Raw genomic sequence first — 14,220 nt, 5'->3', positions numbered from 1 at the left:
CTACTATTATACACAAATAAGTATGTGTGTATGTATGTATGTGTATGCATATATATTCATTTATATGTAAAATTATTCCATACTTATTCCTATTTACCAGTTGTATGTTGCTATTGTTAGGAATAGTGCAGAGGCAGAAGAAACTGGCCATGGGTCCCAGAAGTAAGTTTCAGGGGCTCCACTCCTAGCTAATATAGGGGAAGAAGAGACAAGCAAGCCAGCCATGCACTTTCTTCAATGCTTGTATACCCTGGTTAGGCCAGGCCATCTTCTCTGAGAATCATAGCACAGGGTGTGAGAGCTTGGCTGTGGTGGTCCAGGTTTCTGCCCTCCAGTCTCCCAGAGGGGTGTCATTTGTATCCCTGGCAGTTGTACCTCCAGGGATGAGAGTTGGGAGAAGAGCCATAACTGTGAGACACGCTGGAGGGCATGCTAGGAGAAGAGGAAGAAGATTGATACCTAGAGCAAGACTGCCACTCAGAAAGGAGATGGAGAGTGCCTGGAGCTGATGTTGGGAGAGTTCCTACAAAAAGACTGTCCTGACCCTCCCTGTCCCCAGGGCCTCCTTCTCTCTACCCCCAGACTGTCTTGCATTTACTAGGAATATACCTTGTTATTATTATATGTAAAAGTGTGTTTCACCCAATAGAACATAAGCTTCTTGAGGGTGGACTCTGTTTCATTTTTTATTTTGTATCCCTCTCTGACCTCTAGTGCTGTTGTTATTTAATTGTTTTTCAGTCATGTCTTACTGTTCATGAACCTATTTGGGGTTTTATTGGCAAAGATGCTGGAATGGATTATCATTTCCTTCTCCAGCTCATTTTACAGATAAGGGAACTGAGACAATCAAGGTTATGTGACTTGTCCAGGGTCACACAACTAGTAAGTGTCTGAGGTCAAATTTGAACTCAGGAAGATGAGTCTTCCTGACTCCAGTCCCAGTGTTCTATGCACTATGGCACCCCTACCTGCCCCTTGGGCTATGGTAGGTATTTTATAAATATCTGTTGAATGATTTGATTGATATAATGTTCTGTATAATCAGCCTTACAGACAGTTTTCAGACCAGCATTCTATCACTGGACATGATTATCCAGTGATGGATATCTTTGTGACTGAGGACAAAGAATAGATTATGTAGGCAGGAAGACAATACCCAAGAAACAATTAGTGCATCTTAGAGAACAGAATATAGTTAAGTAAATTGTGGTCTAGGCAAAGACAGCCAAAGGTAGCCAAAGATCCTGAGCACATTAATTGTAATAAATAATACGGTAATTCAAGGCTCTGTAATTTCATCAATAACAGGTTTACCTGCCACCAATGCAGATCACTTTCCCTCCATAACCCTGTGGCCAAAAAGTTTTATCACACCAACCAGATATATGAATATCAGTTGTTTATATAGCACTATGTATAGTCACAAACTACTTTACATATACTATCTCATTTGATCAGTTACATGGGAAGGGAATAACCACTTAAAGAATACCTACTATGTGTCACACATGGTGCTGAGTACTTTTATAACAACACTGTGAGGTAGGTGCTATTATCCCCATGTTACAGATGAGGAAAACTGAGGCAGAAAAAAAGGTTACGTTATTGCCCAGGGTCACACAGTTAGTATCTGAGGCTGAATTTGAACTCAGTTCTTCCTGATTCCAGACCCTGAACTCTATCTGCTGTACCACCAGCTGCTTCAGGCAAGCCAGGATTTCAAAGTATAGATTTTTATCCCTGGAAGGGATCCAGAGGTGATCTGACCCAAACCTTCATTTTACATATATAAAAAAAAAATCTAAAACCTAGATATTTGACTAAAGTCTCACAGGTGAAAAGTTAACAAGACTCCCTGCCTCCAAATCCTTGAGTCTTCCCAATGAGTTACACCATTTGAGATGAGCCTTAAAAAATAAGTAAGAGCTGGAGAAGGGCAGAGAAGCATTTGGGATGGGGGCAGGATGTGGTTTGAGGATGGGAATAGAAGAAACAAGAGGAGAAATTAGCAGGGAGCTATTGCCATCTAATACACATTTCCTGAATTTTTCCATTAGGGGGATGGTGACCTGTTCTTACTGCCCCTCCCTTTAAAAACAATTGCCTCTGAGCTTTGTCTTTGGTCTGTTCTTGGTAATCAAGAATTGGAACCTCTGATCACATAACCCTTAATATTCATCCAGGGCTCTTGGCCAGAATGTTAGACAGTTGATGTCAGCTCCAGGCCCCTCCTAGTCCTCTGGGCCCTCCTCCTAGTTCAAGGTGACTTATTTTTCCTTTCATCTGACTCTACATCTGGCCTGTTTGAGGAGGCAAGAAGTCGTCTCATATGGGATGAAATTGTTCTATTAAAAGGAGCCACAGAAGCTATTAAAATCTTGATGTTTTAAGATGCACAGACCAATACTGAATGAACAAAGCTTTGATCCTATGAGCCTCTGTTTGCAAACAAATATAGCTTATTGAATTGTGCTCTAGTGACTAAGGGGTGAAGGGAGGGGAGAGAGATGTGTAATGGAACATGCTGGTTTTGGCATGAAGAAGACATGTGTTCAAATCCTGTCTCTGGTCCTGTGTGACCTTAGGCAAATTCCTTCATCTGGAAGGTGCCAAAGGTCCCTTCCAGCTCTGTATCCATGACCCCGTTATGTACAACAAAGCTATAATTAGGAATTCTAGCACCTAGAATCTTAGAGGAATTTGGGGGTTCTCGGATATGGATATGGAACACCTGTGAATAACGGTAGGGGTGTGACCACCCCTGTGAGTAGCTGAAGTGGAATGGAAGAGTAGGCCATGGCCATGATGACCATTGATCCTGGGGATGGGAAAACACAGATGAGGAAGCAAGCTTCTATAACTGGGCAGGTATTCCTCTGTGGGAGAAATCATTCCTCTGGTGGGGGAGTCATGGTTCTTTCACTTAGTGAGGGGTCTATTGGGAAAAACCCACTGAGAGGAGGGAGGGTGGGTCTCAAGCAAGAGCCCTCGAAGGACCAGGTTCTCTGCCTAGGACACTTCAGGGTTTTCTGTGCACGGTACTTTGAATGAGAAGACATGAGGCAAAAAATAGAGTATAAACAGTCTTACTGAAAGGCCAAGCCACATGTAGGAAGCCCCAGTACTGGCACTTCGGCAGTCTCCGAGCCCCACCGAAGGCATCTTTCAACACTGAGCTGTGCCTTTGGGAAGAAGATGGAAGCTGAAATCTAGGATGATGACAGACCCAGCAGGATCTGGCAGCGGGGAGGTGCCATGCTGCACATGGTTTGGGTATGTCAACGCAAGATTAATTTAAATCCTTCTACTGACACATCTCAAAGAGCTGACTCCTTCCTTGCTCTGGTCCCTGCAGGAAGTCTCACCGGCTCCTGAGTTCAAGGATGTGGTTAGCTACTGAGAAATCATTTAACTTCTCTATTCTTCCCTTTACTCACCTGTAAATGGAGCTCTTGGCATCCCTTCTCTCTTACAGGGATGGAATGATGAATATATGTAAGGAAAATATAAAACAAAATAAAATCCCTCAAGAATAACATTCATCACCCTACAATCCTTTGGCAGTAGGAACAATTGTGAAAAGACTGGGAGTTTCCAAGCCGAGCCCATTGTGACAAATAGGATTTTCTGACACTTGTTAATTGTTCATTTGTACCAAGTTAGACCATTTCAAACAATATATTGAAAGCCTGTGCCCTGAAGGAACAAACATTCTTCTGGTAACTTTATACATAGGAACACAAATGTGTATATGGAGAGAGCATTTTATTCAATTCATATACATAGTTTTACATATGGTTGACTGTGGATCATCAAGGAGACTGTTCCTGGGGAATGGGAGGGAGGTGAACCAGAGAGATAAAACCATCCTTTCCCTCCTACTCCAAACATATTTTGTAATAGAAATAAATCAGGTCAATGTCAGCATCTAGGGCAACTTTGAAGTATCCTGAAAATGGTCGTTATATAGGATCCTGGGCTCCAGAGACCAAGGGATCTTTGAAAGCATAGGTTCTAGAACTGGAAGGGAACCTTAGAGAGGAAGCAGGTTGGTGTCTTGGAATACTGTGAGATGACCTTGAACAAGCTACTTAACCCTTTCCTGAATCTCAGGATTCTCTTCTTACAATAGAGGGGATTAGACTATCAGATCCAATCCAATTCATAGACTCTTGAAATCTATTCACAGAACCCTGGTCTAAGGCAAACCCCTCATTTTATTATTGTTATTATTATTTGGAGGCAATTGGGATTAAGTATTTTGCCCAGGGTCACACAGCTAGTAAGTGTCTGAGGCTGGATTTGAACTCTGGTCCTCCTGACTCCAAGACTCATATTCTATCCACTGTGCCACCTAATTGCTCCAAACTCCTTATTTTAAAGATGAGTCACCTGGAAACCAAAGGGTTCCTGCCCAAGGTCATACAAGTCAAAACAGGCCAATTGATATTGATTCAAATGCAGGTCTTCTGTCTTCAGATCCAGTATCCTTTCCATCATGGTTCCTAAAATTTCCAAATAAGAGGCCCCCGTCTTAATTAAAAAAGTATTTTGTAGCTTTCCCTTCCACTGCACCCAATGAATGATAGTGGTACTATTTTTTTTTTAAATGTTTGTTTCACATATGGAGTCATGGACCTCTCGCATAAGGACCTCTCCAAGGCCTCACAGGAGTCCACAGCTCATGGGATAGAAATCCCTAAACAAGAACCTGCTCTTGGCAAGCCTGCCTTCCAATGACTTGTTTCCCTTGAAGCCATCTAGAATTTTCAATTATTTTAGTCAAGACACCAAGGGTTTAAACTCTGGGACTTTCTGTGGTTCGAACCAAATGTACAGGTTTTGGCAACAATAAAAGCATGAAAGCAAGCCTGACTTAGAGATAGAAGGCATTGTGGAAATACGTTTATTTATAAGGCTTTTATTTTTTTTCCTAACCATCCCTGTCGATTGACTGACTGACTGACTGATTGATTGATATGAATAGAAGAACACCCTTCTTTATATCAATATCTTCCAAATAGAGTTGGGGGAGGATGAGGAAGGACAACAAATTGCAATAAACATTGATTTAGTGCCTACTATGTGCCAAGCACTGGGAAGACAAGTAGCTGGGAAGATGAGGAAACTGATCCTTGAAAGAAACTTGAGATTCTAAGAAGCAGAGAGGAGAAAGAGGGTGTTCCAAGAATGGGACATGGTGAAAAGTCAGAGGCAGGAAACGGTATGCAAGGGACAGGAAGAAATCCAAGAACTCATAAAGGGGAGTCAAGTATAAGTCTGGAAAGGTAGGTTGGATCCAGGTTGCAAAGGGCTTTTAATTCCAATAAGAAGCAATTGAAAGAAGCATTGGAGTTTATTGAGTAGAAGTATGAGACCTGCACTTTAAGAAAACCATTTAGGTAGCTGTGCAGAGAAGGGTTTGGAGAGGTGAGCTATTTGAGGCTGGAGGACCAATTAGGAGGGCGATTCCAATAACCTGTCTGTGCCTCAGATCTTTATGTAACATGATGGGGTTAGATTTGATGACCTCTCTGGTCCCCTACAGTTCTAAATCCATGATTCATTTTCTCATGCGTTCCTCAGGATAACTCTGTGAGGTTAGCAGAACAGTTCTCAACATCTTTATTCTATATGAGAAAACTGAAGCCTAGAAAGCTTATGTGACTTATGACATCCTACAGTAAATTAGCAACTGGATTAAGACTAAAACCAATCTCTCCTGACTCAAAGTCCCAGCCTTCTCTCTCCCCCTCCCCTCCCCCCCGCCCCCCACACCAGCCTTCTGGTTTAAATGCAGATCAGGCAAATGCCTTTACACCCTGAGGAAACATTGTCACTGGCCCTTCCCCTGAGGGAAAGTTCCAATCTAACCGCTCCCTGGGGTGGGCTAGCTCACCTGGCTAGAGCTATGCCAGATCTCCAAGGCTCCACACACCAGGGGCAAACCTTCCTTTCCTCTTCTTGTAGCATCTCATTTCCATGCTTGTCATCCTCATGTATAAAATATATTGGCCTCTCCAGAGAAGGCTTTGTGTCACTTCTAAATCAATTTATTTTAATCTAATCTTCATCTGTAATGGTTTTCTTGGCCAAACCCATCAAGGAAACATCTTGGCAGGTGAGAGAGAATGAAAACACATGACATTTGTTTTTAATGGTTCCTATGCACCAGGCAGTTTCTTGTTTCCAATATGGCAAAGCCTGTGAAATCCATGAAATATGACTGGTCCTTGGAACTGACCCCTGATGTAAGCTGAGATCTATACAGATGAGAACTCACTAAAATATGAGCATAAAGATGTCAGAAACCCCTTAAAACCTTTAAAAATCATTGAGGTGAAGTCACCAGAGTGAACTTTCCCTTCAAAGACCAAAGCAAAGAATTCCTTTCCAAACAGGCAGACAGTGAAACAAATCTCAGCCAATTGTCAGGCTCCTAAGTGGACTTTTAATAGCTCGATCCATAAAAGACACATTTTTCTTAAGCTCTGCCTGTTTGCTGTTGTTATTAATTTTTTGGTTCCCCCAGCTCCTTTTCTTTTGGTAAGAAAGCTCAAAGGTATTTCAACTCAAGCCTTGCCTCTTCTACTTTTCCATCTGGCCCAGTCCACCTATTAAACAAACACCCAGTGGGGTGCAGTCTTGGGGCAGTGACAGTTTGAGTGAGGACATCTTGAGACCCCAGCCACCAATGAGTTAAGATTCAGGGATGTCTCTCGCCACTCCCTAGCATTCACTTTGGGGATCAAGCAGAAGGCCTTCAGTGAGGCCCACATAGATCTGTCCTCTTTAAGTATCTCTCCTTTACTGGGAGGTTTATGACTGTCCAAGGAAACTGGTGAAGGAACAACCCAGCAGTCACTAGATGGAAAAAAAAAGCCCAGCAGTGGTGAAGTTAGTGGGGTGATACGCTAGGGTTTGAACTTGAGCCATGTGGCAATAAAGCAGCTGGCACAGCCTGCCTGCAGCTGGAGGCATGTTTCCTCCTTCCCTCCTCAGCCCCGACAGCAAAGTGGTTCTTTCCAGGAAAATCAAGGGAAAGGTCACGAAAGCATCCCTGTTCCACTGAGTCAGCCAGATTCTGGAGGGCAAGGCAGCTCTGGGGAGCTGGCCTGGTGGCTGGGGAAGACAGGCTTTTTCCTCTGCTTGGGCATAGTTGCTGTAACCCTGTCCAAGGCCAGCTGTGACCATGAGATGTTTATTTTCATTGCAGAACTGAAGCTGGCAACCTGGGTCTGGGGTTTGAAGATGGTGATGCTTAGTGACCTGGATTCAGTCTTTGACTGTGACTTTCCCTGAGGCATCTACAAAAACCAGAAATGGAAAGTATTCAGAGAGGCCCTTGGAGCCCACACTCCTGTCCCTGTAGGGGCAGGGAGCCCAGGGCAAACCACTCTGCGTGCTCTCCCCCATCATCCACCAGACTCCAGGACATTTTTACACAGGTGAAATACTGTTCAGCAGAACAAAGAAAGCATAAATATTAGAAACATCAGCAGGTGGCAGCATGTCAGGAAGTAACTGAAGGAGAGGGGAGGTCCATAAGGGACAATGTGCAGCTTGAAGACTCTGTGTGCGTGTGTGTGTGTGTGTGTGTGTGTGAGAGAGAGAGAGAGAGAGAGAGAGAGAGAGAGAGAGAGAGAGAGAGAGAGAGAGAGAGAGAGAAACAGAGAGACAGAGACAGACAGACACACACAGAGAGAAGAGAAAGACAGATGGAGAGAAACAGAGAAGAGAGAGAGGGAGAGAGAAAGAAGAGAGAGGGAGAGAGAAAGAGAAGAGAGAGAAAAGAGAGAGAGAAGAGAGAAAAGTAAGAGAGAGGGAGAGACAGAGACAGAGAGACAGAAAGATAAAGAGACAGAGAGAGAACGGATATAGCTGCCAGCAGATAGTTGCCTGAGGGACAATGAAAGGGAATGGGGGGTACTGTGCACACGTAGTTCAGCTTTTAGAAAGGGAAGGATAATACCAGCTTCTTCTCAACCACCTGCCTAATGTTTCCTCATGTCACTAAGCAGTTCCAGGTACTTAGTCCCCATGGCAGGATGGGGTCAGAGTTCTCCAAAATCGCAGCCTGGAGAACACCTTCCCTGCCGCACCATATTATTAGCATATCTCTGCCAATATCCGTCTACAGTCAGGGTGACCATGCAGAATCTCCATTAGGAATTCTGGGACCTGGATCAAGTGTGGGTTTGTACAGGGAGGACCTAGGGTCCTAGCTCAAGGCTGCTTCTGAAAAAAGTTATCACTGGGGAAGGAACCCCAGCAGGGCCATATTGAAGAAGGTATCCATCTAATCAAACATCTGGATCACAACTCCAAGATACTGGTTTCTGTTGTTGTTCAGTCATTTTCAATCGTATCCAATTCTTTGCTTTTCCATTTGGGGTTTTCTTGCCAAAGATATTTGAGCAGTTTGCCATTTCCTTCTCCAGCTCATTTTGCAGATGAGGAAACTGAGGTAAACAGGGTTAAGTGACTTGCCCAGGGTCACACAGCTGGGTAAATGTCTGAGGCTGGATTTTACCTAAGGAAGATGAATCTTCCCTGTTCCGATTCTGATGCTCTATCCACTGAACCACCCAGCTGCATTTGTTACATGCCTGGCACTATGCTGGAAAGACAAAAATGAAGTCTGCTACAGAATTAACTTTTGAATGGGGAAGTCAACATAAACATATCTCAGGATATACAAGATGATATATTAAGAGGATATCAGATACCACTGTGGGGGGAGGAATGAAAAAGAGGGAGCTAAATATCTAAATTAACCAAGAAATGTTACCATGCAAAAGGTGCTTCTTCAGTCAATTTTGAAGGAATCCAGGGTTTCCAAGAGATAAAACTCTAGACAAGGAGGATAGCCAGGGCAAAGACACAGAATGGGAAATGGGTATCATGTTTGAGAAACAACAAATAGTCCAGTAAAGCTGGGCCATAGAGTGTGTAGAAGAAAGTCATGCATAAGAAAACTGGCAAGGTGGGAAGGGGCCAGGCTGGGAAGCACTCTCATTGCCAAACAGAGGAATTCATATTTGATCCTAGGTGGGATTGTACTGATGGGGTAACCATTGCAGTTTGTAGAGGTCAGATTTGTGCTTTCTGAAAATCACTTTGACAACTGAGAATGTTAACTCTTTCAAGACAGGGACTGGTTTTGCTCTTTTTTTTTTTTGTATCTCCAACTTCTCGGCACAAAGTATGATAAAAACTTTTTTTTTTAAAGCAATCGCGGTTAAGTAACTTGCTCAAGGTAACACGGCCAGTTATTTCTGGGTGTGTTGCTAAGTATCTGAGCCCGGATTTGATCACCAGGTTATCCCGACACTGGAGCCGGTGCTCTTACTCACTGTGCTACCTGGCCACCCCTAAATACTTCTTGACACATAGTATAGCAGGCTCTTAATAAATTCTTGGTAACTGCTCAGTTGATTGATTGATTGACTGGAGAGTTGACTTGAGAAGGGAGAAACTTGAAGCTAGGAACCAAAGCAGGAGGTTATTGTAGTAGTCTTGGAAGAGAAATGAGAAGTGATGAGAATCCTGAGCGAGGGTGGTAGCTGTGTGAACACAGAGAAGGTAATGGATAGGAAAGCTATTATGGTGATAGAAATGGCATGATTTGGAACCAAACTTGGTAAAGTGTTTTTTCATTTAGGAAGAACTTTCTATGGTGTCTACAGCATCTCTCAAATTCAATAGAGAATCAAAAGGAAAAAAAGAATGAAGAATCAAAACAAAAAATAAAGAATCAAAATATGCTCAAAATAAGGAAATAAAAAACAAAAATTCTCTAGTAATTATTGTTTGAATCTTTCATTTAGCAATTAATCACTTATGACACTCCTCATACTAGGGCGTTTAATTGTATTAGGATTTGCATTATCTCTCTTGGATTTACTATAGTCTCCTTCCCTAATTACTATATCGCATCCTTCTTGAGGGCAAAGACCATGTGTCTAATTGGGTACAAGACTCTTGCAAGAGAGTGACTTAGTATACTAGGACTTTAATAAATATTTGTTGTCAAATGAGAAGTTCTTGCATTTTTTAAACATCTTGCATTTTTAAAACATTTTTAAACCCTTTTGAAAAGGACCATTTATTGACTATGACTGTGGAAAAAATGATTATGCCTGCCATTATTTACATACATATGTATACACTAAAATATATATTCATTAGAGTAAAACCAGACTAATTGGGAGAAAAGTAGGTTTGAATTGGTAGAAAATCTGTATCTTAGAATATTTGGAAAAATATTGTCTTTTTATGTTTTCTATTTTTTATTACATACAAGAAATTCAAAATGGGCCAACCCAGGGTTGCTAAGTTGCTGGTCTTTAAGTAACCTGATTCAATGAAGACTCTTTATATTATCTTACCAGTTCTTTTTAACTAGGCGCTACCAATGCATTTGGTAGCTAGGTGGCACAGTGGATAAAGTGCTGGAACTGGAATCAAGAAGACCTGTGTCCAAATCCACCCTCATAACCGTGGGCAAGGCACTTAACTCTGTTTGCCTCAGTTTCCTCATCTGTAAAACAAGGTGGAGAAGGAAATGACAAGCTACTCCAGTATCTTGGCCAAGAAAACCTCAAATGGGGCCATGAGTCAGACACCACTGAAATGACTGAACAGCAGCAAAAAACCCAAAGCATTTATAGTATCTTCACATTGTAGCATCACCACATTCTTCATACTACACATTCACTTAGCACAGCTTTCCTCCTTTCCCTGTGGACATAGTGAAAAGGTTACCTTCAACCCAGGACTATCTGAACTATGACAAATTCTAAATGAACAGATTCTCAATCCATGACTTTTTCCTTTATTTACAAAATCTCTGACCTTCCTGGCCTATGTGGATACAAGTCTTCATATGACATGACCCTGCTGCTGTCTTCCTAGCTCTTTAACTTGCTGCCTATCCATAGAATTTTCATATTGTTCAAAGCCTCATCAGACAACCTAGTCCTCTGGGAGGTGAAGTTGTCTAATTAGTGATATTATTTTTTCTGACTTAACCCTTTTACGATATAATTTAAAGATTGACTTCCTAAAAATATCTGATCTCCAGAGGGGGAAAAGCAGACAAACAAACAAAAATTTCTAGAGGTAGGACAGTAGAAAAAGACCTTTGAACTAGAAGATGGGAAGTCTGTCCCTTTCATTAACTCTTGTGATCTAACAACCTTGCTTCTCTGGGCCTCAGTTTCCTCATTTGTAAAATTAAGGTACTGAACTAATTTGTCACTGAGGTCTAAATAATTATAAGATTTCTTTCATATTTTTTTCTATATGTAAATGACTTATTTTCCACATGTAATAGATTTCTTAAAAATAGTCATATTTGCTAATGAAAACATATGAGTAAGAATGGTAAAAAAAAAAAAAAACCTTCATATTTACCTGGAGAGGCTTATACAAACTGATGCTGAGTGAGAAGAGCAGAACCAGGAGAAATTTGTACACAATTACAGACACAACGTATGCATGATGACCAACTTTGATAGACTGGCCTCTTCTCACAGCAATGCAGGATTATAAGACAACTCCAAAAGACTCATGATGGAGTGAGATGTCTACATTCAGAGAAAGAACTAGAAAGGACAGAGTTTGAATGCAGATTGAAGCAAACTACCTGCTCTCTTTTTCTTGTTTGGTTTTGTTTCCTCTTTCCCATTGTTCATTCCATCAGTTACAATCCTTCTTTATAACCTGAATGATGTCTAATGTGAAAGTATTTGCAGATCCTATAATTGATTGCATGCCACCAATGGGGGAAGGGGAGGAGAAGGAGGGGGAGAAAATTTGAAACGCAAGGGAATGTGGAACTGAATCTTGTAAACTAAAAGTAAACAAACAAATTAATAAAGAAAAAAATTTTAAATGAGAATAAAAAAATCTTCATAACATTGGTGGATTTGGAGTCAGAAAAGCTGAGTTCACATCTCAACTTTGACACTAATTGTGGGAACTTATCTAACTCACTTAAATTCTCTAATTACTCATTTTCCACATTTGTATAACAAGAGGTTTTAGCTAAATGAACTTTAAGGTCCCTCCTGGCTCTAAGTTTCTGAAGATATGAATATAAAATTATCAAATAAGTGGTAAAGATCATGTCCTTTCTGGGTGTTCCCTCTACAAATGAAATCATAGGTCTGAACTCTGCCAAAAAATAGTCATGTGCTCTCATATCTCAAGGGTCCAGGATTTCATTGGTGTGAGGACCAACTAATTCATCTGATGCTCACTTAGATCAACCATTTCATGAGTTAGTGTGTCAGAAAAAAATCCATCACCTTTCGATCATCCTTTTGGTAATTATCTCTTAGCTAGGCTGGTCTACTCATAGCCTTTTTGATTTAGTAGAATCTGCTAGATGCTGTCTCCTGCCCTGTGCAGCCTTTAGGAGTCCAGAGCTGCCACCACACACCTCAATAAGGCATTAGGGGGTGAATTGTTAGCTAAATTTATAATGGGTAAAAAATTGTTAGTAAGGGTTAGATGCTTCCTTTTGAAAATATTGAAACATAGAGAAGATACTGGCAATGCAAGTCTTAATAATTTATTCAGACGGTATTTGTAGAATTCACTCTTTTGTTGACTAACAACAGCAACTAAAGGCAAAGTGACATTACTGTATATGTCAGGGGTACATTTGAATGTTGAAATGGACATTTTTTAGTCTGGGTTTGTGTTTTCTCCAGTGTAAGGGATTCCCATTGTTGAAACTTCCTTCACCCCCCATAGATAAGTAACTTTTCTGAAACTTAGAGAAATCACAGGGACATTGAAAGTTTGTGACATGTATAATCATAAAGCCTGTGTATGTCACAAGCAGGATGTTGTTTACTATTACTACTACTACTACCACCACCACTACTATTACCATTACTAAATAATATCTCATATTTCTGTATGCTTTTAAATTTCCAAAGATCTTTCCTCACAACAACCCTATGAGGTAAATAATATAAACATTATTATCTACATTTTACAGATGAGAAAACTAAAGCAAAGAGGAGTAAAATTACTTGCCTAGGATCATACTACTATTAACAATGCTAAACCTCACTACATGTTAACAGAGCATATTTTCCAAAATGCAAAAAAAAATAGTGAGAAGTGCCCTTGTATTATATATTTTTGTAATTCTTTTTAATGTCTGGCTTAATAGAAGACAGTTGGATTCTCCTATCTGCTTCTGCATTCAATCTGTTGCAATACAGTGTTTTAAAGTATATGAAAAAAAATCTGGTCTCAGAGAGATAGGTAGTCGGAAAAGGGAGAAGTATTTTAAAGACAAACATCAGCTTAGCATTACTATGAAACAGTTTTAACTTGATAGATCCCTGAAAGGGTCATAGTGACTCCCCATGATTGGTGATCTTCAGACCAAACTTTCAAAATCGTGAACCCATACGATCCTTGCCCATGGACTTCTCACTCTGGAGGATCACTCTGCCCCTCTAGCCCCCTCCTCTAATTGTTCAGCATTTAATAAATACTAAATAAATTCTTGTTAACTTGAAATGACTACAATGGATCCTGCCTAACAAGATAGCTGTCAACAACTGTGTGTCAATATTCTTTCCTTTAAAGGAAAAGAGTTTTCCCCATCAGTAAAGGACATACTCAGAAAATCTGTCTGCTGACTGTGATGAGGGCTTTTGATCAAAGGAACTCTAAACTGAGGGGTTTTAGGTTGTTGGTTTGATCATCTGTGGCTCCTTCTGCCCCAGAGATATGTAATTTGAGTCATCAGGCCTGACCTTAATTCATAGGCATAGTATGTGGTCACTAATGTGTTATGATATAAAAAATACTTCTTTCAGAAATCTGCCCCTTGGCATGCCAGTTTCATCATTATCAATGTATTCTTTTTGCTAAAGTAGTATGTCTTAATAAAATAGAAATACTTCTGAAATGTATGACACTTTGAACTGTTTGTCCAACATTAACAATTTGGCATAAATTAGTGACTGAACCACAACTTGATTGGTTTCTTTTCAAGGATTACTTCCAGAGAAAAGAAGCCATGGGAATGAGATATAACAACTAAATCTTGAGAGTGAAAAGTGTAAAGAGAGAACAAGGGAACTGCTTAGGGATGGTTATCACCACAGTGGACCATGAGACTCCAAGGAACAGCATGAAGGCCCTGAACACCTTAGCAAGGGGTTACTGAAAAAACACTTGGAA

The sequence above is a fragment of the Petaurus breviceps genome, unplaced genomic scaffold (genome assembly GCF_028583685.1).
Source record: "Petaurus breviceps papuanus isolate PSGF00001 unplaced genomic scaffold, PetGlider_PUasm1.0 90762, whole genome shotgun sequence".
Lineage (NCBI taxonomy): Eukaryota > Metazoa > Chordata > Mammalia > Diprotodontia > Petauridae > Petaurus > Petaurus breviceps.
The sequence above is the reverse complement of the archived record's forward strand: the minus strand, read 5'-3'. Positions refer to the sequence as shown.